This window comes from Ambystoma mexicanum, chromosome 4p (assembly GCF_040938575.1).
Source record: "Ambystoma mexicanum isolate Mex_15411 chromosome 4p, UKY_AmexF1_1, whole genome shotgun sequence".
Taxonomy (NCBI): domain Eukaryota; kingdom Metazoa; phylum Chordata; class Amphibia; order Caudata; family Ambystomatidae; genus Ambystoma; species Ambystoma mexicanum.
The window spans coordinates 11103873-11127848 of record NC_090927.1 but is presented as its reverse complement, the minus strand read 5'-3'; positions in this window follow the sequence as shown (position 1 = coordinate 11127848).

Here is a 23976-nt window from a genome sequence, read left to right as displayed (position 1 = left end):
TGCAGGTTATGTTACGCTTATTTCTAGTGGCAGTGGTGGATGCTACATTGGGTGTGGGATGGGTGGTTTTAGCGGGGATACTGAAGGTGATGAGGTGGTGGTCGGTCCATGTGCATGGTTGAATGGATTTGATATTTGTGTCGCAATTTAAATTGGCAATCCAGTCGAGGGTCCTGCCCTTGGTATGGGTGGGCAGGGTGATTTGTTGTGTGAAACCTAGGTTGAGTAGCAGGTTGTTGATGTCCTGGGTGGGGTGTCATTGGGGTCTAGGTAGCCTAGGTTAAAGTCACCTAATAATAGGATTTGGGACTTAGACTTGGTATTGTCAGTGAGGATGTGGGAGAGGTCCTCAGCAAACGATGATAGTGGGCCGGTCGGTCTATATATGATGTGGAGAGTGATGGCCCAGTTGGGGGAAACGGCTAGCTTGGCTGTGAGTAGCTCTGCCGAGGTAATTGGGCAAGGGGTGGTGATACAGAGGTTGGAGGTTTTGTGGATGATGGCGACACCACCTCCTTTAGTTTGATCTGTGTTACGGTCACGCCTGTTGATTGTGTAACCTTCAGGAATTGCTAATGAGAGTAGAGGTCCTGAGGCTGCATGGAGCCAGGTTTCAGTGAGTGCTAAGAGGTCCAGGTTGTGGGTGGTTAAGAGATCAGCTATGTCGAGTGCATGAACAGTAAGTGACCTAGTGTTGATCAGGGCAGCCTTGAGATCAGTAGAGTGGCTGTGCAGAAGGGTACTCGCGTCAGGTGTAATGTCCAAAGTGGGTGGGGGTGTGTGGGTGAGGGCAGAGGCTATGGGCCTAGTGTGCGATGGTTTGGTTAGCAGGTAGGTGTTAGTGGTGCGGTAGGAAGAGTGGGAAATTCTAGCTCCCAATCTGAGATTTCTGTCGGTACAGAGCAAGGTTGGTTAGGAGAGGGCTTCATGGCAAAGTGTTCGAGCCAGAGGGATGGTGAGTTAAGGTAAGGGTTAGCAGGGGTGTCGACCAAGGAGGCTGGTGTAAGGTATTGCTGCTGTGCGCAGTCGGAGGTGCTGTGAAGGTATAACTCGTGTGAGGTGGGGGACATGATAGATATATGTTGTGGGGCACAGGAATGGAATGAGTGGGTCTGTGGGGTTGCAGTAGGGATGTGATGGTGGTGTGGTAGTAGTCCCAGTGATGCTGAGAGTTTAAAAGTGAGACATAATGCAAAGTAAATATAGTCAGAGGTAAAAATCTGGACCAGCATAATGGCGTGTGTGTTGGTTTAGCAGTGAGAGCTCAGCAGCAGTCGGCAGTGCATGGAAAGTACCGTTACAGTGCTGAACTATACAGTGTTCTTTCAATCAGCGGAAGGGAGTCATTCCCCCAGGCTAGTTTTGCTGAACTTTATTTTAACCAGTGGAAGGGAGTAATTTCCCCTGGGTTTTGATTGGAAGAAGGTAAACCCTTTGTTCTACTTATTTTGTCACTTTTACACCAGGACAAAGGAGTCATTCTCCTGGGAAAGGAACTTTGAGTTGTTAAAGACTTTAGTTTAGAGTGTAAGAGACAGAAATAGAATTTGACACACAACTGTGGACTCTTTAAGTTACGGACATTCTGACAAGCCCATTTGTATTTTAGTTGAGGCAGGGAAACCCCTCTAAGGCACTGATTCTCATGTGGTTGTTAAATACTGAAAAAAAGTCGTAAAAAGTGTTAATGACCCTTTTGGCTCTTAAGACCTATTCTGAAGGTGGCGCAGTCTTCCGAAGTTTGCATGAATGTGCCACTTTCAGAATATATGTGGTGATATGATATGGCATTTGTAACGCGCCTATACACAAGTGTTTCAAGGCGCGACGAGGCAGGGAGGGGGGAACAAGGGGAAGACAGACAACGATCCTACTAGGCCAGGTGTCATTCAGACCGCGCAAGTGCAGGGGCAGGGGGAAGGGAAAAAGTGCAATGGGAAGGGGAGAGTGGAAGTGCAGTACAAAGTAAGTAGAATAAAAATAAATAAATAGGGCCAGATGGTGGCAAGTGCAAGGTAAGTGCAGACAAGTGCTGGGAAGGGGGGGCTGTAGGGATACAGAGACAGTCCCGCAGTGCAGGGGTTGCCAGGGAGGCAGTGCAAGTGGAGAGTGGCTGGGCCCAGGACCGAGGTCGGTGAGAGTGGCCCAGTTGCAGATTCAGTGCACTTTCATTGAAGAATTTAGCAGGGGAGAGGGAGAGAGAAAGCAGAAGCAAAAGGGAAGGTTTTGAGGTGCTTCTGGAACCGGAGATGGTTCTCCTCAAGTTTCAGGGAGGCAGGAAGGCTGTTCCAGAGGGAGGCCCCTGCCGCGGAGAGAGATCTACCCCCAGCTCGTTGCTTCGAGAAGCAGCTGACCCTGAGGGAGTTGGAGACGGATGAGCGAAGGGCTTGGGAAGGAAGATAATTAGGAAGAGAGAGTTGAAGGTATTTAGGCCCCAGGCCCCAGAAGGCCTTGTGGACAATGCAGAGGGTTTTGAACTTAATCCTTGCAGTCACTGGGAGCCAGTGTAGAGATTTCAGTCCTGCAGAGATACGGTCCCTGGGCTTGAGGCCAAGGACAAGTCTCGCAGTTCTGTTCTGGATGAGTTGCAGAGGGCGGAGAGTGGAGACAGGCAGATTAAGATAGAGGCTGTTACAGTAGTTCAGCTTCGAGAGAACCAGGGCTCGGGAGACAGTGAGCTTCTGGGGTAAGGAGAGGAAGGGAAGAATACCTCTGAGGAGGTGCAGCTGGTAGTGTGACTTCTTAGAGACATCAGATATATGAGGAGAGAAGGACATGGTTGCTAGGATGGGTGGAAAACCAACCTAGCAATGCCACATTCGTTACTCCTCCACTTTTAACTGTGCGCTAAAGTGGTGCATATATACAGTACCATTTTGGTGACGGTATTGTGGAGGAGTGCCACAGGAAGCCAGTAGCAGTGCAGGTGGGTGGCCAAACATTATGAATATGAAGGGTTCTCGGCAGCACTTTCATAAAATAAAGATTATGTCGTTATTTAAGGAAAGTGCTGCTGAGATTTTTCCATAGCAACCATTGTACCCAAAAACAGGCGTAATGAAGGCGGTGCACTGTCGCGCACTACGAGGACGGCCAGGCCCACATGAGAATAGTGGTGGAGTCTGGGCGTCAAGCTATGGCACTGTGATTCTTTAGCACGCTAACTGCGCCAACTTCAGAATCGGGCCCTTAGAGATAGGAATAATTAGGTTCTTGCTTTCTTTTATCTAATAAATGTTTATAGCCCCAAATATGCCACCTGTGTGTCAGTCTCCTCCTTCTGCACCCTGACAGTATGCAAGGAACACTATGCCACCTGTGTGTCAGTCTCCTTCTGCATCCTGACAGTATGCAAGGAACACTATGCCACCGGTGTGTCAGTCTCCTCCTTCTGCACCCTGGCAGTATGCAAGGAACACTATGCCACCCATGTGTCAGTCTCTTCCATCTGCCCCCTGACAGTATGCAAGGAACACTGTGCCACCTGCGTGTCAGTCTCCTCCTTCTGCACCCTGACAGTATGCAAGGAACACTATGCCACCCATGTGTCAGTCTCCTCCTTCTGCACCCTGGCAGTATGCAAGGAACACTATGCCACCCGTGTGTCAGTCTCCTCCTTCTGCACCCTGGCAGTATGCAAGGAACACTATGCCACCCGTGTGTCAGTCTCCTCCTTCTGCACCCTGACAGTATGCAAGGAACACTGTGCCACCTGCATGTCAGTCTCCTCCTTCTGCACCCTGACAGTATGCAAGGAACACTACTGGAGGAGGTGCAGTCAAGCCGCTACAACCACACCCTGGGAGAAAACAGCATAATCACATGGCAAGCCTGGAGCATGTAGGGTCAGCAGAGGAAGGAAGACCCCGGTGAGTATATGAGTGACCCATGGGCCCATTTATCACCAACCACAATAGAATGTTAACCCTGCACAATAGCAAACAGCCTACAGAGCATTGGGCAGCCAATGCACAAGTAACACATCAAACACCTCAGGACTGTACATCAGGGGGCATGGAATGTATGAACCCCAATAAAATATCAACCCTACACAGCAGCAGACACCCTGCCGAGCATCAGGCAGCACGGTAGCAGACATCATGCAGAGCATCGGGCAGGCAATGCATAACCAACACATCAAACACCTCAGGACTGTACATCAGGGTCCTGGCAGGTATGAACCCCAATAGAATGTAAACCCTACACAGTAGCTGACACCATGCAGAGAATCGGGCAGCCAATGCACAAGCAACACATCAAACACCTCAGTACTGTACATTAGGGGCACGGAAGGTAAGAACCCCAATAGAATGTAAACCCTACACAGTAGCAGACACCGTGCAGAGCATCGGGGAGTCAATGCGCAAGCAATACATCAAACACCTCAGGACACTACATTAGTGGCATGGAATGTATAAACCCAAATAATATGTCAACCATACACAGCAGCAGACACCCTGCCGAGCATCAGGCAGCACGGTAGCAGACATCATGCAGAGCATCGGGCAGGCAATGCACAACCAACACATCAAACACGTCAGGACTGTACATCAGGGGGCACGGCATTTATCAACCCCACACAGTAGCAGACACCCTGCAGAGCATCGGGGAGTCAATGCGCAAGCAATAGATCAAACACCTCAGGACTGTACATCAGGGTCATGGCAGGTATGAACCCCAATAGAATGTCAACCCTACACAGTAGCTGACACCATGCAGAGAATCGGGCAGCCAATGCACAAGCAACACATCAAACACCTCAGGACTGTACATCAGGGGGCACAGCAGGTATGAACCCCAATAGAATGCAACCCTACACAGTAGTAGACACCCTGCAGAGCATCGGGCAGCCAATGCACAAGCAACATATCTAACACCTTAGGCTTTTAATGCGTGGACGTAGGCAAAATGTATTATGTACCAACGGGCAGCGTCTCCTGCGTACCTGCGTCTCACAACACTGCAGCCTTGTCCTGCGAGGGCTTTGCCGCAAAAGGTCTTATCCAAGGTTTTTAAAGGTTAGATGCGTGGACGTAGGCACAACATATTATGTACAGGTGGGCAGTGACTCCTGCGCACCTGTGGCCCACAACACTGCGGCCTTGTTCTACGGGGGCCTTGCCGCAGAGGGACCAATTTCGGTTTTTAAAGGTTTAGAGGCGTGGACGCAGGAGCAACGTATTACATATCGACGGGCAGCGTCTCCTGCGCACCTGCATCGCACAACACTGCATCCTTATCCTGTGAGGGCTTTGTGAGGGCTTGTTGGGGAGAATTCTCATTCAATGGCTAATTTCCCTTACCTATAGAGTCCCCCAGCAGCTTTGCTGGATTTGAAGGGTTTGTTTTTTTCTCCTGCTAAGAGTGAGACTCCTTTTCCCACTCTTAGGCATTTTTCCTATGTGTGTTCTAGGCTATTTTTGTGTTTAATGTCTATGGGGTTTTTCTCACCTCCATAGGAACCATCTTTATTTATATGGGTTACACAGCACCCTCTGTGCAGTGACCCGGGGGTGTTGTAGCAACCCCCAAACATGGACTCCATACCCTGGGACTGACTACTGTCTCCCAGGGCCTGTAAAGTCCCCATTGACTTTACTAGTCAATTTTTATGAACTAAACCAGTACAACCCATCTTACTATGGAGGTACTGGAAAGGGTTAATCGGTTTTCCGGTAGGTTCATTTTCGAGAGGGTACCGTACAGTCCCTCGCTCTAAAGATTCTGGCTGGTGGCAGTGGTTACTACCGTTAATATTCGACAGCGAATATTTCCCTATGGGATTTTCCCATCGTTCGAGGCTACCACATTTTCTGACACCCTCTAACATAACGCCGGTTTATTTTTATAGTAACTTTACTCCGGTAGGTTTTATTTGCCAGAACTTTAATATAAATTCTTTCTCGTGTCTTTCTCTAAATTCCTAACCCAGGTCGGGGATCCTTTGTTCGTCCTTTTGGCTGGCTTCTGCCAAGAAGCCCTCCTTTCGTCGCCACTGAGTCTGGGGTGGGTCCACTCTGTGGGAGGGGGAGTAGGACCCCATGTCGCACTCTATCCTGATAGGCTGGAGGGTCTCCCGCCAAGAAGACCACTACACTGTGTGAGTGACAGCTAGGCTGTATGAATGGGGCTCTTTTTGCATAAAAGAAGGGTTCTGAGGACTGGAAGAGCAAAACGTCGCCACTGGAACTAAGAAGCCGAAGAGGAGAGAAGCCAAAGACATCTGCAATGACTGAACCACCAGTAAAGCCCTGCTGCAGAGTCTCACCACTTTTCTCCACACGACGAGAGAAGATCTTCATCTGCAAGAGCCTTCTTCCCTTGAGCTGGTGGGACCAACCAGTTTGCCAATCACCTTCCTGGACCTGCCTTGGTCGAACCACCAGTACCCTGTACTCGGAGACCGGATAGCCAGACACCCGTCCACTGGACCACAATTTAAAGGAGCGTACCTTTTATTCGATTGGCAGCACCACGGCTGGTTTCATCCCTGGGTAGTGCAGTACCTCGAACCTTCCTCCACGACGAGAGCCTCTCTTCCTCTGCTGGACCCCTCGAACTGCAGGAACTACCAGGAACAACCGCCACCGCAGGAGCCACTTCTTCATTAAGGTACATTGTTCCGCCAGGCCGCCCTTTTTCCGTGTGGTAGTGCTAAAGGTGTTTTAAATCCTTTACCTACCTGTTGGGTTGGCCGCCCCTATCTTCTAACATTGTCTTTCACCTTCTGCATCAGCCTTTTCAAATCGTTAACCAAAGACTTGACTGCAGCTACAAGAACATTTTGCTCCTGGGCCCTTGCCCTGTACCACTGACTTTAGCCCAGGCCTATTGACTCTGGCTAAATTTGTTAGACCTCCCTTCACTAGATTGTTTCTCAACTAGAACTGGGTTGGTGCACCTACTTCTTATAACCACCTGTTTCTTCCCTCTTTTTAAACTTGTGAAATGCCATTTTGCTCAGTTTTCATTTATGTATTCTCTATACTAAAGAACTGCCTTGCCTAAACTGGTTCACACCCTTTTGGGAAGTGTTGGTAGGGTGTGTAATAAGATATTTCTGTATGACTTGTGTTTTCCCTCCCTTGTGAGAAATTGCTAGAGTACCCCTTGTGTTTGGTTTTCACTGTGCCGTGTTGCTCAGTTTTCACTCTGATTCACTTGGTCTACAATTTAACAAGGGAGTTGTGTCTACTTTTCTTTGACTTAATTTAACTTGCTTATTAACTGTGATAAATGTGTTTTACTAGAAGTGTATAAAATATATATATATATACTTTTTAATACAAAACTTTGGTCAGTGTTTCCTTGTGCCATAGTACTGTAGCCCTATTGTGTAAACCCTGAATACTGCTCATCTCCCTCTTGAGATAAGTCTGACTGCTCAGCCACAGCTACCAACTAAATCTTTGTGGTACAGACTGATACCAAAGGGGATTTATTGCTCTCACCTGTAGTCCTAATCATCTGTAGTGCTCCCTAAGGGAACTGCACAGGATTCTGCCTAACACTGCTTATTGGGGGTCACTCTCTCTTCTGTCTGGAGTCTCTCGGGGTCACTCTCTCTTCTGTCTGGAGTTTCTGCTTCCCGGGGACACTCTCTCTTCTGCCTGGAGTCTGCTTATCAGGGTCACTCTCTCTTCTGTCTGGAGTCTCTTGGGGTCAATCTCTCTTCTGTCTGGAGTCTCTGCTTCTCGGGGTCAATCTCTCTTCTGTCTGGGGTCTCTGCTTATCGGGGTTACTCTCTCTTCTGTCTGGAGTCCCTGCTTATCGGGGTCACTCTCTCTTCTGTCTGGGGTCTCTGCTTATCAGGGTCACTCTCTCTTCTGTCTGGAGTCCCTGCTTATCAGGGTCACTCTCTCTTCTGTCTGGGGTCTCTGCTTATCAGGGTCACTCTCTCTTCTGTCTGGAGTCTCTGCTTATCGGGTCACTCTGTCTTCTGTCTGGGGTCTCTGCACAGGATTCTGCCTAACACTGGTGTGCAGCGGTGAGGATAAAAGTATTGGATTTACATTTTAGAGTTCTGCTAGTACCTTGGTTCAATTAACCACAAGGCTAACTATCACAAAAGTTTAGTTTAAACAAAGTCAAATATATGGAAAGTTACAGCCAGGAGACCCTCCTTAATAATACTGCTGATTATTTAAGGGATCTGTGTAGACAGAAAGGTCTTCCTGTCAAAAGCAAGAAACTAGTGGTGCTGTAGTGCCCACTACTCCAGAAAAATGTAGCAAATATTGAGGACAATTATATTGATAATGTTATTGTTGAAGCAGATGAGGAATAGGAGGATAACAGTGTCACCCCCTCTGGCCCTCTGCCTGCTCAAAGGCCTCAACCTATGGCTGCTGGACCTTTGTCAAGTCCCATATTAAGTCCTGAACTTATCACTCTAGAAAAAGTGCGACTTGAACTAGAATTCAAAGGAATTAGTGCCCAAACTGAACAGAGACATCAAGAACTAAGGCTCAAAGAATTGGAGCTCAATCATGAGCTAGAGATGAAGAAATTGTCTTTGGAAAATGCTTCTTTCCCCGAATCCTCCAGATCTTCCAGTCCCAGGAGACCCCGGATGCCTAAAGAGATTGTGGGTATGTATGAACCGAAGTTGGATGTGTTAGATTGGTTAGCTATGTTTGCATATAATCATGAGCTCCAGGATATCACAGGGAATCAGTTGATCCCCTGGTTATTCTCTGGGCTCCCCCCTGTTGCATCTGATGTGGTAATGGAGTTGGGGGAGGTGGATATGATGGATTATGAATGTGTAAAACTAGCTTTAATAGCTAGATTTGGGAAGACTCCTTCCCAGTACCTTAAGAGGTTAGGACCCTCAAAAAGCATATGTGTACCCCTTGTGCTACTTGGGTGAATGAGTGTTTGAAAAACTTAGAGGGATGAATTAAGGGTTATAGAGTTAACTCTTATGATGGAATGAGAAATCTTGTAATGTTGGAGTCTATCTATGATGCCTGCTCTCCTGAGCTCAGACAGCACTTGGCTGATTCAAAAGAACTAGATTCTAAGAAACTAGCTAAGGCTGCTGACTTGTGGGTTGCCAACAGGGCTACTCACAAGGATTCTGGGGTAACTCAGAGAAAGAATGCGGGAAAGCAGCCTAAGAAATACAACAAAGAGAATTCAAACAATTCCAATTCCAAAGAGGGCCCCAAACGAAATTCTAAGGGTAAGCCCCAAGGGAAACCTACTCAGGCTAGTGCACCTACTGGTCCCACACCAGAAGGAGGTCAGAACAAGCCACCATTCATAAAGACATTTGGGAAATGTTATGTTTGTGGCTCTACTGATCATGTGAAAGGGGATCCCAGATGTAAGGGTAAACCTTCAGGGGTCCACACTGTCTCCTTAGCCTTCGCTCCAGAGGAGGAAAAGTACATATAGCCAGTGAAAACTTTCGACTACTATCTGAAAACCCCATCAGAGTCTGAGCTAGTGTATCTTTAGTATCCCTAGGGTTGTGGGAACAACAGAATTTAGATGTGAATAATTCTATCCCTCCTAATACTAAAGAGTATTATAAAGACAGTGTCCAGGTGAATGGTCAGGAGACTCCTGCCATTAGGGACACTGGGGCCAGCATAACTGTGGTGGATGAATCATTTTTCAAGGCACAAGATGTTGCTAAGGCACCCAAATGCCTCACCAAGATAGCTGGAGGGCCTGTGCAGATGCTTCCCCAATTAACAGCTCGCATCCAGTGCAATGAAATGACTGTCAGGATACCTGTGAGTGTACAATCTGAAGTACCAGGAAGGGTGCTGTTGGGCAATGATCTGAAAGATCTGGGAGTGGTGTCAAGTACTCCCAGACCTCCTAGTAAGAGATTACAGGAGCTTACCAGACCTGCAAGTGAGAGGACCTTGAGGGGCTCTCCTGAGGAGATGATAGAAAAGGAAATCACTCCTACTCCACTGGAGTTACTAACTGCTATCTCAAAGCAACCAGAAGAAAAGGGGAAACCCAAGGCTTCCAAAAAGAAACCAGCAGAAAACACTCCAGTGTTGCCAACCAGGAAATCTCCTAGATTGTCAAAAATCACACCTATGATTCCTCCTCCAGCTGAGGCTGAGAGTGAGGTACAACCCTGTGCGGTTGAACTAGAGCCTGAAGACTCAGATGTAGTAGGAGGCCAGGAACTCATTGGAGATCTTGACCCTGTGGACCATTCTGAGCTGCAGTTGTTACTGGCAGAAGGTGGACCCCAAAGGGCAGACTTCAGTAAGGGACAAAGAGAATGTCCAACTCTGGAAGGTATTCGCCACCAGGCAGCTTCTCAGCTTGAAGGGCAGGAGCCTGGGAAGTATACGCTACACTGGGAAGATGGCCTTTTCTATAGTGAACCGACAAAGTCAATCCCTGGAGACTACAAGAGACTTGTAGTGCCCCAAGAGAACAGACTTTAATTCTTGCAACTCGACCATGAGATGCCGAATTAATCCCAGAGGCAATAATAATGCAGAATTAGCCCCAGAGGCAATAATAATGCAGAATTACACCCAGAGATGATAATAATGCATTATTAGCCCCAGAGGCGAAAATAATGAAGAATTACACCAAAAGGCGATAATAATGCTGAATTACCCCCGGAGGCGATAATAATGCCGGATTACCCCCAGAGGCAATAATAATGCAGCATTACAACCAGAGACGAAAATAATGCAGAATTACACCCAGAGGCGATAATAATGAAAAATTACACCCAGAGGCGATAATAATGCAGAATTACCCCCACAGGCGATACTAATGCAGAAGTACCCCCAGAGGCGATTATAATAATGCAGAATTACACCGAGAGGCGATAATAATGCAGAATTACTGCAAAAGGGGATCATAATGCAGAATTACTCCAAGAGGCGATAATAATGCTGAATTACCCCTAGAGGCGATAATAATGAAGAATTACTCCCAGAAGCGATAATAATGCAGAATTACCCCCACAGGCAATACTATTGCAGAAGTTCCCCAAGTGGCGATAATAATACAGAATTAGCCCCAGAGGCAATGATAATGCAGAATTACACCCAGAGGCAATGATATGCAGAATTACCCCCACAGGCAATACTATTGCAGAAGTATCCACCGAGATGCGATAATAATACAGAATTAGCCCCACAGGCAATACTAATGCAGAAGTACCCCCAGAGGCGATGATAATAATGCAGAATTACTCCAAGAGGAGATATTAATGCAGAATTACACCCAGAGGCGATAATAATGAAGAATTACTCACAGAGGCGATAATAATGCTGAATTACCTCCAAAGGCTATAATAATGCAGAATTAGCCCCAGAGGCGATGATAATGCAGAATTACTCCCAGAGGCGATAATAATGCAGAATTAGCCCCAAAGGCGATACTAATGCAGAATTACACCCAGGGGCAACAATAATGAAGAATTACTCGCTGAGGCGATAATAATGCAGAATTACTCCAAGAGGCGATAATAATGCAGAATTACACCCAGAGGCGATAATAATGTAGAATAACTCCCAGGGTCGATAATAATGAAGAATTACCCCCAGAGGCAATAATAATGCAGGATTACACCCAGAGACGATAAAAATGAAGAATTAGCACCCCAGAGGAGATAATAATGCAGAATTACTCCCAGAGGCGATAATAACGAAGAATTACTCACAGAGGCGATAATAATGCCGAATTACCTCCAAAGGCGATAATAATGCAGAATTAGCCCCAGAGGCGATGATAATGCAGAATTACTCCCAGAGGCGATAATAATGCAGAATTAGCCCCAGAGGCGATACTAATGCAGAATTACACCCAGGGGCAACAATAATGAAGAATTACTCGCTGAGGCGATAATAATGCAGAATTACTCCAAGAGGCGATAATAATGCAGAATTACACCCAGAGGCGATAATAATGTAGAATAACTCCCAGGGTCGATAATAATGAAGAATTACTCACAGAGGCGAAAATAATGCTGAATTACCTCCAAAGGCTATAATAATGCAGAATTAGCCCCAGAGGCGATGATAATGCAGAATTACTCCCAGAGGCGATAATAATGCAGAATTCGCCCCAAAGGCGATACTAATGCAGAATTACACCCAGGGGCAACAATAATGAAGAATTACTCGCTGAGGCGATAATAATGCAGAATTACTCCAAGAGGCGATAATAATGCAGAATTACACCTAGAGGCGATAATAATGTAGAATAACTCCCAGGGTCGATAATAATGAAGAATTACCCCCAGAGGCAATAATAATGCAGGATTACACCCAGAGACGATAAAAATGAAGAATTAGCACCCCAGAGGAGATAATAATGCAGAATTACTCCCAGAGGCGATAATAACGAAGAATTACTCACAGAGGCGATAATAATGCCGAATTACCTCCAAAGGCGATAATAATGCAGAATTAGCCCCAGAGGCGATGATAATGCAGAATTACTCCCAGAGGCGATAATAATGCAGAATTAGCCCCAGAGGCGATACTAATGCAGAATTACACCCAGGGGCAACAATAATGAAGAATTACTCGCTGAGGCGATAATAATGCAGAATTACTCCAAGAGGCGATAATAATGCAGAATTACACCCAGAGGCGATAATAATGTAGAATAACTCCCAGGGTCGATAATAATGAAGAATTACCCCCAGAGGCAATAATAATGCAGGATTACACCCAGAGACGATAAAAATGAAGAATTAGCACCCCAGAGGAGATAATAATGCTGAATTACCCCCGGAGGCGATAATAATGCCGGATTACCCCCAGAGGCAATAATAATGCAGCATTACAACCAGAGACGAAAATAATGCAGAATTACACCCAGAGGCGATAATAATGAAAAATTACACCCAGCACCCAGAGGCGATAATAATGCAGAATTACCCCCACAGGTGATACTAATGCAGAAGTACCCCCAGAGGCGATGATAATAATGCAGAATTACACCGAGAGGCGATAATAATGCAGAATTACTGCAAGAGGGGATCATAATGCAGAATTACTCCAAGAGGCGATAATAATGCTGAATTACCCCCAGAGGCGATAATAATGAAGAATTACTCCCAGAAGCGATAATAATGCAGAATTACCCCCACAGGCAATACTATTGCAGAAGTTCCCCAAGTGGCGATAATAATACAGAATTAGCCCCAGAGGCAATGATAATGCAGAATTACACCCAGAGGCAATGATATGCAGAATTACCCCCACAGGCAATACTATTGCAGAAGTATCCACCGAGATGCGATAATAATACAGAATTAGCCCCAGAGGCAATGATAATGCAGAATTACACCCAGAGGCGATAATAATGCAGAATTACCCCCACAGGCAATACTAATGCAGAAGTACCCCCAGAGGCGATGATAATAATGCAGAATTACTCCAAGAGGAGATAGTAATGCAGAATTACACCCAGAGGCGATAATAATGAAGAATTACTCACAGAGGCGATAATAATGCCGAATTACCTCCAAAGGCGATAATAATGCAGAATTAGCCCCAGAGGCGATGATAATGCAGAATTACTCCCAGAGGCGATAATGCAGAATTAGCCCCAGAGGCGATACTAATGCAGAATTACACCCAGGGGCAACAATAATGAAGAATTACTCGCTGAGGCGATAATAATGCAGAATTACTCCAAGAGGCGATAATAATGCAGAATTACACCCAGAGGCGATAATAATGTAGAATAACTCCCAGGGTCGATAATAATGAAGAATTACCCCCAGAGGCAATAATAATGCAGGATTACACCCAGAGACGATAAAAATGAAGAATTAGCACCCCAGAGGAGATAATAATGCAGAATTACTCCCAGAGGCGATAATAATGCAGAATTACACTCAGTGGCAACAATAATGCAGAATTGCTCCCAGAGGCGATAATAATGCAGAATTACTCCAAGAGGCGATAATAATGCGGAATTACACCCAGAGGTGATAATAATGTAGAATAACTCCCAGAGGCGATAATAATGCAGAATTACCCCCAGAGGCGATAATAATGCAGAATTACCTCCAACGGCGATAATAATGAAGAATTACTCCCAGAGCCGATAATAATGCAGAATTACCCCGAGGGGCAATAATAATGCAGAATTACACCCAGAGGCGATAACAATTAAAAATTACTCCCAGAGACAATAATAATGCAGAAGTAACCCCAGAGGCGATAATAATGCAGAATTACCCTCAGAGGCGATAATAATGCAGAATTACACCCAGAGGCAATAATAATGAAGAATTACTCCCAGAGGTGATAATAATGCAGAATTACCTCTACAGGTGATACTAATGCAGAAGTACTCCCCAGAGGCGATAATAATGCAGAATTACCCCCAGAGGCGAAAATAATGCAGAATTACACCCAGAGGCGATAATAATGAAGAATTACTGCCAGAAGCGTTAATAATGCAGAATTACCCCCAGAGGCGAAAATAATGCTGAATTACCCCCAGAGGCGATAATAATGCAGAATTAGCCCCAGAGGCGATAATAATGCAGAATTACACCCAGAAGTTATAATAATGCAGAATTACTCCCAGAAGCGATAATAATGCAGAATTACACCCAGAGGTGATAATAATGCAGAATTACTCCAAGAGGCGATAATAATGCAGAATTACACCCAGAGGTGATAATAATGCAGAATTACTTCCAGTTGCGATAATAATGCAGAATTACCCCCAGAGGTGATAATTATGCAGAATTACACCCAGGGCCAATAATAATGAAGAATTACCCCCACAGGCGATACTAATGCAGAAGTACCCTCAGAGGCGATGCTAATGCCGAATTAGCCCCAGAGGCGATAATAATGCAGAATTACACCGAGAGACGATGATCATGCAGAATTACCCCCAGAGGTGATAATAATGCAGAATTAGCCCTAGAGGTGATAATAATGCAGAATTACCCCCAGAGGCGATAATAATGCAGGATTACACGCAGAGATGATGAAAATGAAGAATTAGCACCCCAGAGGAGATAATAATGCAGAATTACACCCAGTGGCAACAATAATGCAGAATTACTCCCAGAGGCGATAATAATGCAGAATTACTCCAAGAGGCAATAATAATGCAGAATTACTCCCAGAGGTGATAATAATGTAGAATAACTCCTAGAGGCGATAATAATGCAGAATTACCACCAGAGGCAATAATAATGCAGAATTACCCCCACCGGCGATAATAATGAAGAATTACTCCCAGAGCCGATAATAATGCAGAATTACCCCGAGGGGCAATAATAATGCAGAATTAAGCCCAGAGGCGATAACAATTAAGAATTACTCCCAGAGGCAATAATAATGCAGAAGTAACCCCAGAGGCGATAATAATGCAGAATTACCCTCAGAGGCGGAAATAGTGCAGAATTACACCCAGAGGCAATAATAATGAAGAATTACTCCCAGAGGTGATAATAATGCAGAATTACCTCTACAGGTGATACTAATGCAGAAGTACCCCCCAGAGGCGATAATAATGCAGAATTACCCCCAGAGGCGAGAATAGTGCAGAATTACACCCAGAGGCGATAATAATGCAGAATTACCCCCAGAGGCGAAAATAACGCTGAATTACCCCCAGAGGCGAAAATAATGCTGAATTACCCCCAGAGGCGATAATAATGCAGAATTAGCCCCAGAGGCGATAATAATGCAGAATTACACCCAGAAGTTATAATAATGAAGAATTACTCCCAGAAGCGATACTAATGCAGAATTACACCCAGAGGTGATAATAATGCAGAATTACACCCAGAGGTGATAATAATGCAGAATTACTCCAAGAGGCGATAATAATGCAGAATTACACCCAGAGGTGATAATAATGCAGAATTACTTCCAGTTGCGATAATAATGCAGAATTACCCCCAGAGGTGATAATTATGCAGAATTACACCCAGGGCCGATAATAATGAAGAATTAGCATCCCAGAGGAGATAATAATGCAGAATTACTCCCAGAGGCGATAATAATGCAGAATTACACCCAGTGGCAACAATAATGCAGAATTACTCCCAGAGGCGATAATAATGCAGAATTACTCCAAGAGGCGATAATAATGCAGAATTACACCCAGAGGTGATAATAATGTAGAATAACTCCTAGAGGCGATAATAATGCAGAATTACCCCCAGAGGCAATAATAATGCAGAATTACCCCCACCGGCGATAATAATGAAGAATTACTCCCAGAGCCGATAATAATGCAGAATTACCCCGAGGGGCAATAATAATGCAGAATTACACCCAGAGGCAATAATAATGCAGAAGTAACCCCAGAGGCGATAATAATGCAGAATTACCCTCAGAGGCGGAAATAATGCAGAATTACACCCAGAGTCAATAATAATGAAGAATTACTCCCAGAGGTGATAATAATGCAGAATTACCTCTACAGGTGATACTAATGCAGAATTACCCCCAGAGGTGATAATAATGCAGAATTAGCCCTAGAGGTGATAATAATGCAGAATTACCCCCAGCGGCGATAATAATGCAGGATTACACCCAGAGACGATAATAATGCAGAATTAGCCCCAGAGGCGATAATAATGCAGAATTACACCCAGAGGTGATAATAATGCAGAATTACCCCCAGAGGTGATAATTATGCAGAAATACACCCAGAGACGGTAATAATGAAGAATTACTCCAGGAGCCGGTAATAATGCAGAATTACACCCAGAGGCGATAATCATGAAGAATTTGCCCCAGAGGCGATAATAATGCAGAATTACACCCAGAGGCGATAATAATGCAGAATTACACCCAGAGGTGATAATAATGTAGAATTACTCCCAGAGGCAATAATAATGCAGAATTACTTCCAGAGGCGATAATAATGCAGAATTAGCCCCTCAGGCGATAATAATGCCGAAGTACCCCCAGAGGCGATAATAATGCAGAATTACCCCCAGTGGCGATAATAATGAAGAATTACTCCCAGAGGAGATAATAATGAAGAATTTGCCCCAGAGGCGATAATAATGCAGAATTACACCCAGAGGCGATAATAATGCAGAATTACCCCCACAGGTGATACTAATGCAGAAGTACCCTTAGAGGCGATACTAATGCCGAATTAGCCCCAGAGGCGATAATAATGCAGATTTACACCGAGAGATGATGATCATTCAGAATTACCCCCAGAGGTGATAATAATGCAGAATTAGCCCTAGAGGCGATAATAATGCAGAATTACACCTCAGGGCGATAATAATGCAGAATTACTCCCAGAGGCGATAATAATGCAGAATTACACCCAGAGGCGGTAATAATGAAGAATTACTCCCAGGGCCGATAATAATGCAGAATTACCCCCACAGGCGATACTAATGCAGAAGTACCCTCAGAGAGAAGGATAGGGACAGAAAAGACAGAGGGCAGATAGTACATTCCTCCTGGCTAAGCAGAAAGAGAAGCAAACGAGAAAGAAGGATAGAGACAGAAAAGACAGAGACATAGGCAGATACTACATTCCTCCTGGGGAAGATGAAATAGAAGCAGAGGCTAAAGAAGGACAGAGACAGAAAAGACAGAGACAGAGGCAGATACTACATTCCTACTGGGGAAGCAGAAAGAGAAGCAGAGGCGAGAAAAGGACAGAGACCAAAAAGACAGAGACACAGGCAGATACTACATTTCTGCTGGGGAAGAAGAACGAAAAGCAGACACAAGAGAAGGATAGAGACACAAATGGCAGAGACAGAGACAGACACTACATTCCTACATGGGAAGCAGAAAGAGAAGAAGACACGAGACAAGGATATAGACATAAAAGACAGAGACACAGGCATTTAATGCATTCCTCCTGGAGAAGAAGAACAGGAAGCAGATGCAAGAGAAGGATAGAGACAGAAAAGGCAGAGACAGAAGCAGACACTACATTCCTCCTAGGGAAGCAGTAAGAGAAGCAGATACGAGAGAAGGACAGAGAAAAAAAGACAGAGACACAGGCAGATACTACATTCCTCCTGGAGAAGAAGAACGAGAAGCAGACGCAGAAGAAGGATAGAGACAGAAAAGACATAGGCAGACACTACATTCCTCCTAGGGAAGCAGAACGATAAAAAGATGCGAGATAAGGATAGAGACAGAAAAGACAGAGAAAGAGGCAGATACTACATTCCTCCTGGGGAAGCAGAAAGAGCAGCAGATGCGAGACAAGAATAGAGATAGAAAAGACAGGGACAGAGGCAGACACTACGTTCCTCCTGGGAAGCAGAATGAGAAGCAGGTGCAAGAGAAGGATAGAGACAGAAGAGACATAGACAGAGGCAGACACTACATTCCTCCTGGGGAAGCAGAAAGAAAATCAGATGCCAGAGAAGGATGGAGACAGAAAAGACAGAGACAGAGACAGAGACAGACACTACATTCCTCCTGGAGAAGCAGAAAGAGCAGACAACGCGAGAGATGGATGGAGACAGAAAAGACAGAGGCAGACACTACATTCCTCTTGGGGAAGCAGAAAGAGAATAAGATGCGAGAGAAGGAAAGAGACAAGAAATACAGAGAAAGAGGCAGATACAACATTTCTCCTGGGGAAGCAGAAAGAGAAGCAGCCGTGAGAGACTGATAGAGACAGAAAAGACAGAGACAGGGGCAGACACTACATTCGTCCTGGGGAAACAGAAAGAGAAGTAGGCGCAGGGGAAGGATAGAGACAGAAAAGACAGAGAAAAAGGCAGACACTAAATTCCTACTGGGGAAGCAGAAAGAAAAGCAGACGCAAGAGAATGATCGAGACAGAGACGACACCGACAGAGGCAGACACTACATTCCTCCTGTGGAAGCAGAAAGATATGCAGACAGGAGAGAAGTAGAGAGGCAAAAAAAAGGGCCAGAGACCAGATATTACATTCCTCCTGAAGAAGCAGAAAGAAATGCAAATGCCAGAGTAGGATGGAGACAGAAACGACAGAGACAGACACAACATTCCTCCTGGGGAAGCAGAAAGAGAAGTAGAAGTGAGAGAAGGATGGAGACAGAAAAGGCAGAGGCAGAGGCAGACATTACAGCACATTCCTCCTGGGGAAGCAGAAAGAGAAGCAGACGCAAGAGAAGGATAGGGACAGAAAAGACAGAGACAACAAGCAGATATTACATTCCTTCTGGTGAAGCAGAAAGGGAAGCAGATGCAAGAGAACGCTAGAGACAGGAATGACAGAGGGCAGATAGTACATTCCTCCTGGGTAAGCAGAAAGAGAAGCAAACGAGAAAGAAGGATAGAGACAGAAAAGACAGAGACATAGGCAGATACTACATTCCTCCTGGGCAAGAAGAAAGAGAAGCAGAGGCTAGAGAAGGACAGAGACAGAAAAGACAGAGACAGAGGCATATACTACATTCCTCCTGGGGAATCAGAAAGAGAAGCAGATGCAAGAGAAGGATTGAGACAGAAAAGACAGAGACAGGGGCAGATCCCGCATTCCTCCTCAGGAAGCAGAAAGAGAAGCAGATACGAGAGAAGGAGAGAGACCAAAAAGACAGAGACACAGGCAGATACTACATTTCTCCTGGGGAAGAAGAATGAAAAGCAGACACAAGAGAAGGATAGAGACACAAATGGCAGATACAGAGGCAGACACTACATTCCTCCTGGGGAAGCAGAAAGAGAAGCAGATGTGAGAGAAGGATAGAGACAGAAGAGACAGAGACAGAGGCAGACACTACATTCCTCTTGGGGAAGCAGAAAGAAAATCAGATGCCAGAGAAGGAAAGAGACAGAAATACAGAGAAAGAGGCAGATACTACATTTCTCCTGGGGAAGCACAAAGGGAAGCAGCCGTGAGAGACGGATAGAGACAGAAAAGACAGAAACAGAGGCAGACACTACATTCCTACTGGGGAAGCAGAAAGAAAAGCAGATGCAAGAGAATGATCGAGACAGAGACAACAGCGACAGAGGCAGACACTACATTCCTCCTGTGGAAGCAGAAAGATAAGCAGACAGGAGAGAAGTACAAAGGCAAAAAAAGAGACAGAGACCAGATATTACATTCCTCCTGAAGAAGCAGAAAGAAATGCAGATGCTAGAGAAAGATGGAGACAGAAACGACAGAGACAGACACAATATTCCTCCTGGGGAAGCAGAAAGAGAAGCAGAAGTGAGAGAAGGATGGAGAGAGAAAAGGCAGAGGCAGACATTACAGCACATTCCTCCTGAGGAAGCAGAAAGAGAAGCAGATGCAAGAGAAGGATAGGGACAGAAAAGACAGAGACAACAAGCAGATATCACATTCCTCCTGGTGAAGCAGAAAGAGAAGCAGATCAGAGAGAACGCTAGAGACAGAAATGACATAGGGCAGATAGTACATTCCTCCTGGGTAAGCAGAAAGAGAAGCAAACAAGAAAGAAGGACAGAGACAGAAAAGACAGAGACATAGGTAGATACTACATTCCTCCTGGGAAGAAGAAAGAGAAGTAGAGGCTAGAGAAGGACAGAGAAAGAAAAGACAGAGACAGAGGCAGATAATATATTCCTACTGGGGAAGTAGAAAGAGAAGCAGAGGCGAGAGAAGGACAGAGACAGAAAAGACAGAAACAGAGGCAGACACTACATTCGTCCTGGGGAAACAGAAAGAGAAGTAGACGCAGGAGAAGGATAGAGACAGAAAAGACAAAGAAAAAGTCAGACACTACATTCCTACTGGGGAAGCAGAAAGAAAAGCAGATGCAAGAGAATGATCGAGACAGAGACAACAGCGCCAGAGGCAGACACTACATTCCTCCTGTGGAAGCAGAAAGATAAGCAGACAGGAGAGAAGTACAAAGGCAAAAAAAGAGACAGAGACCAGATATTACATTCCTCCTGAAGAAGCAGAAAGAAATGCAGATGCTAGAGAAAGATGGAGACAGAAACGACAGAGACAGACACAATATTCCTCCTGGGGAAGCAGAAAGAGAAGCAGAAGTGAGAGAAGGATGGAGAGAGAAAAGGCAGAGGCAGACATTACAGCACATTCCTCCTGGGGAAGCAGAAAGAGAAGCAGATGCAAGAGAAGGATAGGGACAGAAAAGACAGAGGCCCTCATTACGACCCTGGCGGAAATCGGAAAACGACGGCGGAGATGCAATACCGCCATCGAATAGCGCTCGGTGCGACTATGACTCGCCACCGCAAAGTACGAAGTCATTAGCGACACCGTAGTGAACGCCAACGCTAACTGCACCAAGTACGCGCGCGCGCGCCATGCCAAACCGTAAATACCACCATGGCGCAAGGGTACGCGAATTCCGACCCTAGCGGACATGTACCTAACGCCATCAAGCATGGCGGAAAGCACCATTCCGCCATGGTGAGAAGTACGGCATCGCGAATCAACCGTAAACGGCCCCACTGAGTGCCTGTACACCGCTCCCTGCCCACAAAGCATAACTCCTCGTAGGTGCAATGAAGTCACAATGCTACCAGTGAAATGTACAAGTCACCCATGCATGCCAACGAACAAAAGATCCACAAGAGGGGCCAATGGGAGCTGCAGGGCACAGATGGCACGAATACAGAAGCCATTCCAATGGACATGACCACATTCCCCCCCCGAAACGCACGCAAACACAGGCACCTGTGACCAGCAATATTCCGAAAATCACAACATTCCACCAGTCCACCTGGCTGACCGTCGTCTGTTACACAAAACCCAATCCCCCGCCCCTGAGCATGACAACATCCAAACAGTCATATTGGCATCCCCCATCCCTGACCTCACTGGGCTCCGTAGGCAAACGCGCCCAGCACAGTACCACGCGACTATACTCCGAAACCGGCACCCAAAGCAGATCTCCTCACAATACATCGCTCCCCAAATAGGAATATGCCACATCACTCGCAAAGAAGAACGCTACACGGGCCATATCAGAATAGAAATTTAATGCACAACTAAATCACCAAGCTCATACAGCCATCAGTCCATGAACTCCAAAACACATATCACCATTGTGGGCTGCATCCGCAAGGAATGACCAGCTACTACTTGTGTGACGCCCTGTCCCATCATGGTACACAGAGCCACATTCACGTACGAAAAGGCAACATGGAAGCGCACAGAACCGCAGGCCCGTCCCAATGGGGAGGCACTAGTCCAACTGAAAGGCCGAAATGTTGCTCCGAGCCACTAGTACTGCGTAAGGGCATGTGGCCCATTGGCGATCGTCCCATAAGATCGTAATGCTGCTCCACTGATTAACACGAAGCAGCAGGTGTCGTGAGTATACGCCATCTGCAGGAGTGGCATACAGATGGCAGTGGCAAAAGGGTAGGAGATATCTGTCAACAAAAAGAAAGGAAAAAGAACAGAATGGCCATCAGAACTACATTCGAACTACTCACTCCAATGACCACACTAAATCCACAGCCATATGCATGCTAGCCCACTCCAAAGGATCATCACCACCCCAAAACCACTTGCGACTCATAACTATCTATATCGAGGTGTATACACCATCCCAAACGAGTGTACCTGTGCATGCGTCTGTCAAAACAGATTCCATCAGATGGGAATGTCAACGTGCATGGACACAAGTGTCTGAAGGCGCGTCGAGACAGGGAGGGCTCAACAAGGCCAGATAGACGATGGTGCCACTATGGCAGCCCTGTATCACATAGCGCAGGGGAGGCGTATAGATTCCAAGAAGCCCTGTACATGGCAAACCCTGTATCAAATCAGCTGGCCATGCATCCATTCATCATTCCCTCATCCTGTTCTAAATACACCGGAATATTTACTCACAAGACATTCGGGATTTCCATTGAGTCTGTGCGTTATGCAGCCTGCAAAATCCACAGTGTCCCAGCCCGTAATTTCTGTGTTGTGAAGTTACATGATTTTGGGAACGTCCGGCCTCATCGCCCACGTCACTATAGCGCATCCCAAACTATTCATATCAATCATTGCTTCCTCGCCATGGCCTCTGTCTCAAGGACATCGAACAATAGAACGTTATACTTGCAGTCAGACCTGTGGGCATCTCCTCTCAGCTAGCCGAAGACCGAAAGCGCCGGCCTTCGAATTCCTCATTTGCAACATCACGTCGAAAAGGCATCTGTGGCCGTTTGAAATCACAAATCATTCCAGCCAGTGCAGCTGTGTGTGAAAATGTCAACTGCCATCACCCACTAATGGGACGCCCCGCCCGTCGGTGCAACCCTGTACAGTGATGCATGAGGGCCCACCGTTACTCGAGTACTACGTTCCACTGACCCATCACAAGTCTGTTCGCGACTGCAAAGATTGTATGTGAAACAATGGGACCATAGCCGAATGTACATATCAACAAATGTTACACGGCCATCGGGTACAAATACATGATTGCAATAGCAAGATGCCGTTCCTCAATTAGCAGCCTTGTGTGCGGGACGTGCTCGCACAAAGGGGAGAGCAGCTTGCACAGGTGGAATGAATCACCACAGGTGGAGGCCATACAGCCTGAAAACACATAAAGTGCACACCCAGTCTCCTCCCACAACCACACCCACTCCGAAATGCTACCGGCAGGACTCGCGATGTTGGCCCTGGGGGACCTGATAGCACTGCAAGTACTCCAACTCCAAGAAGAAGACGAACACCAACTACAACCGGCCGCACGGAGGAGACGCAGGAGGAGGAGGAGGCCAAGGCAGGGCCCGCAAGGGCCGCCAGCACAGCCACTACCACCACGCAGGCAGCCCGCAATTCCACGCCTCCGAGCACATCCGTTCAACCTCACTGATGAGCAGATCCACATCCTCTACCGTTTGGACCGGAACACCATAGCCGCAATAGTGGACATGACACAGGCTGACCTTGTCAGCATGATAGACAGCCCAACCGCCATCCCACCCCTACTGAAGGTGGTGTCTGTACTCCACTTCCTGGCCACGGGCACCTACCAGCACACAGTCGGACAGTTGCATGGCATTTCTCAGCCACTGTTCTCACGGACACTATTGCAAGTGCTCGATGCCCTCCTGAAGCACGCA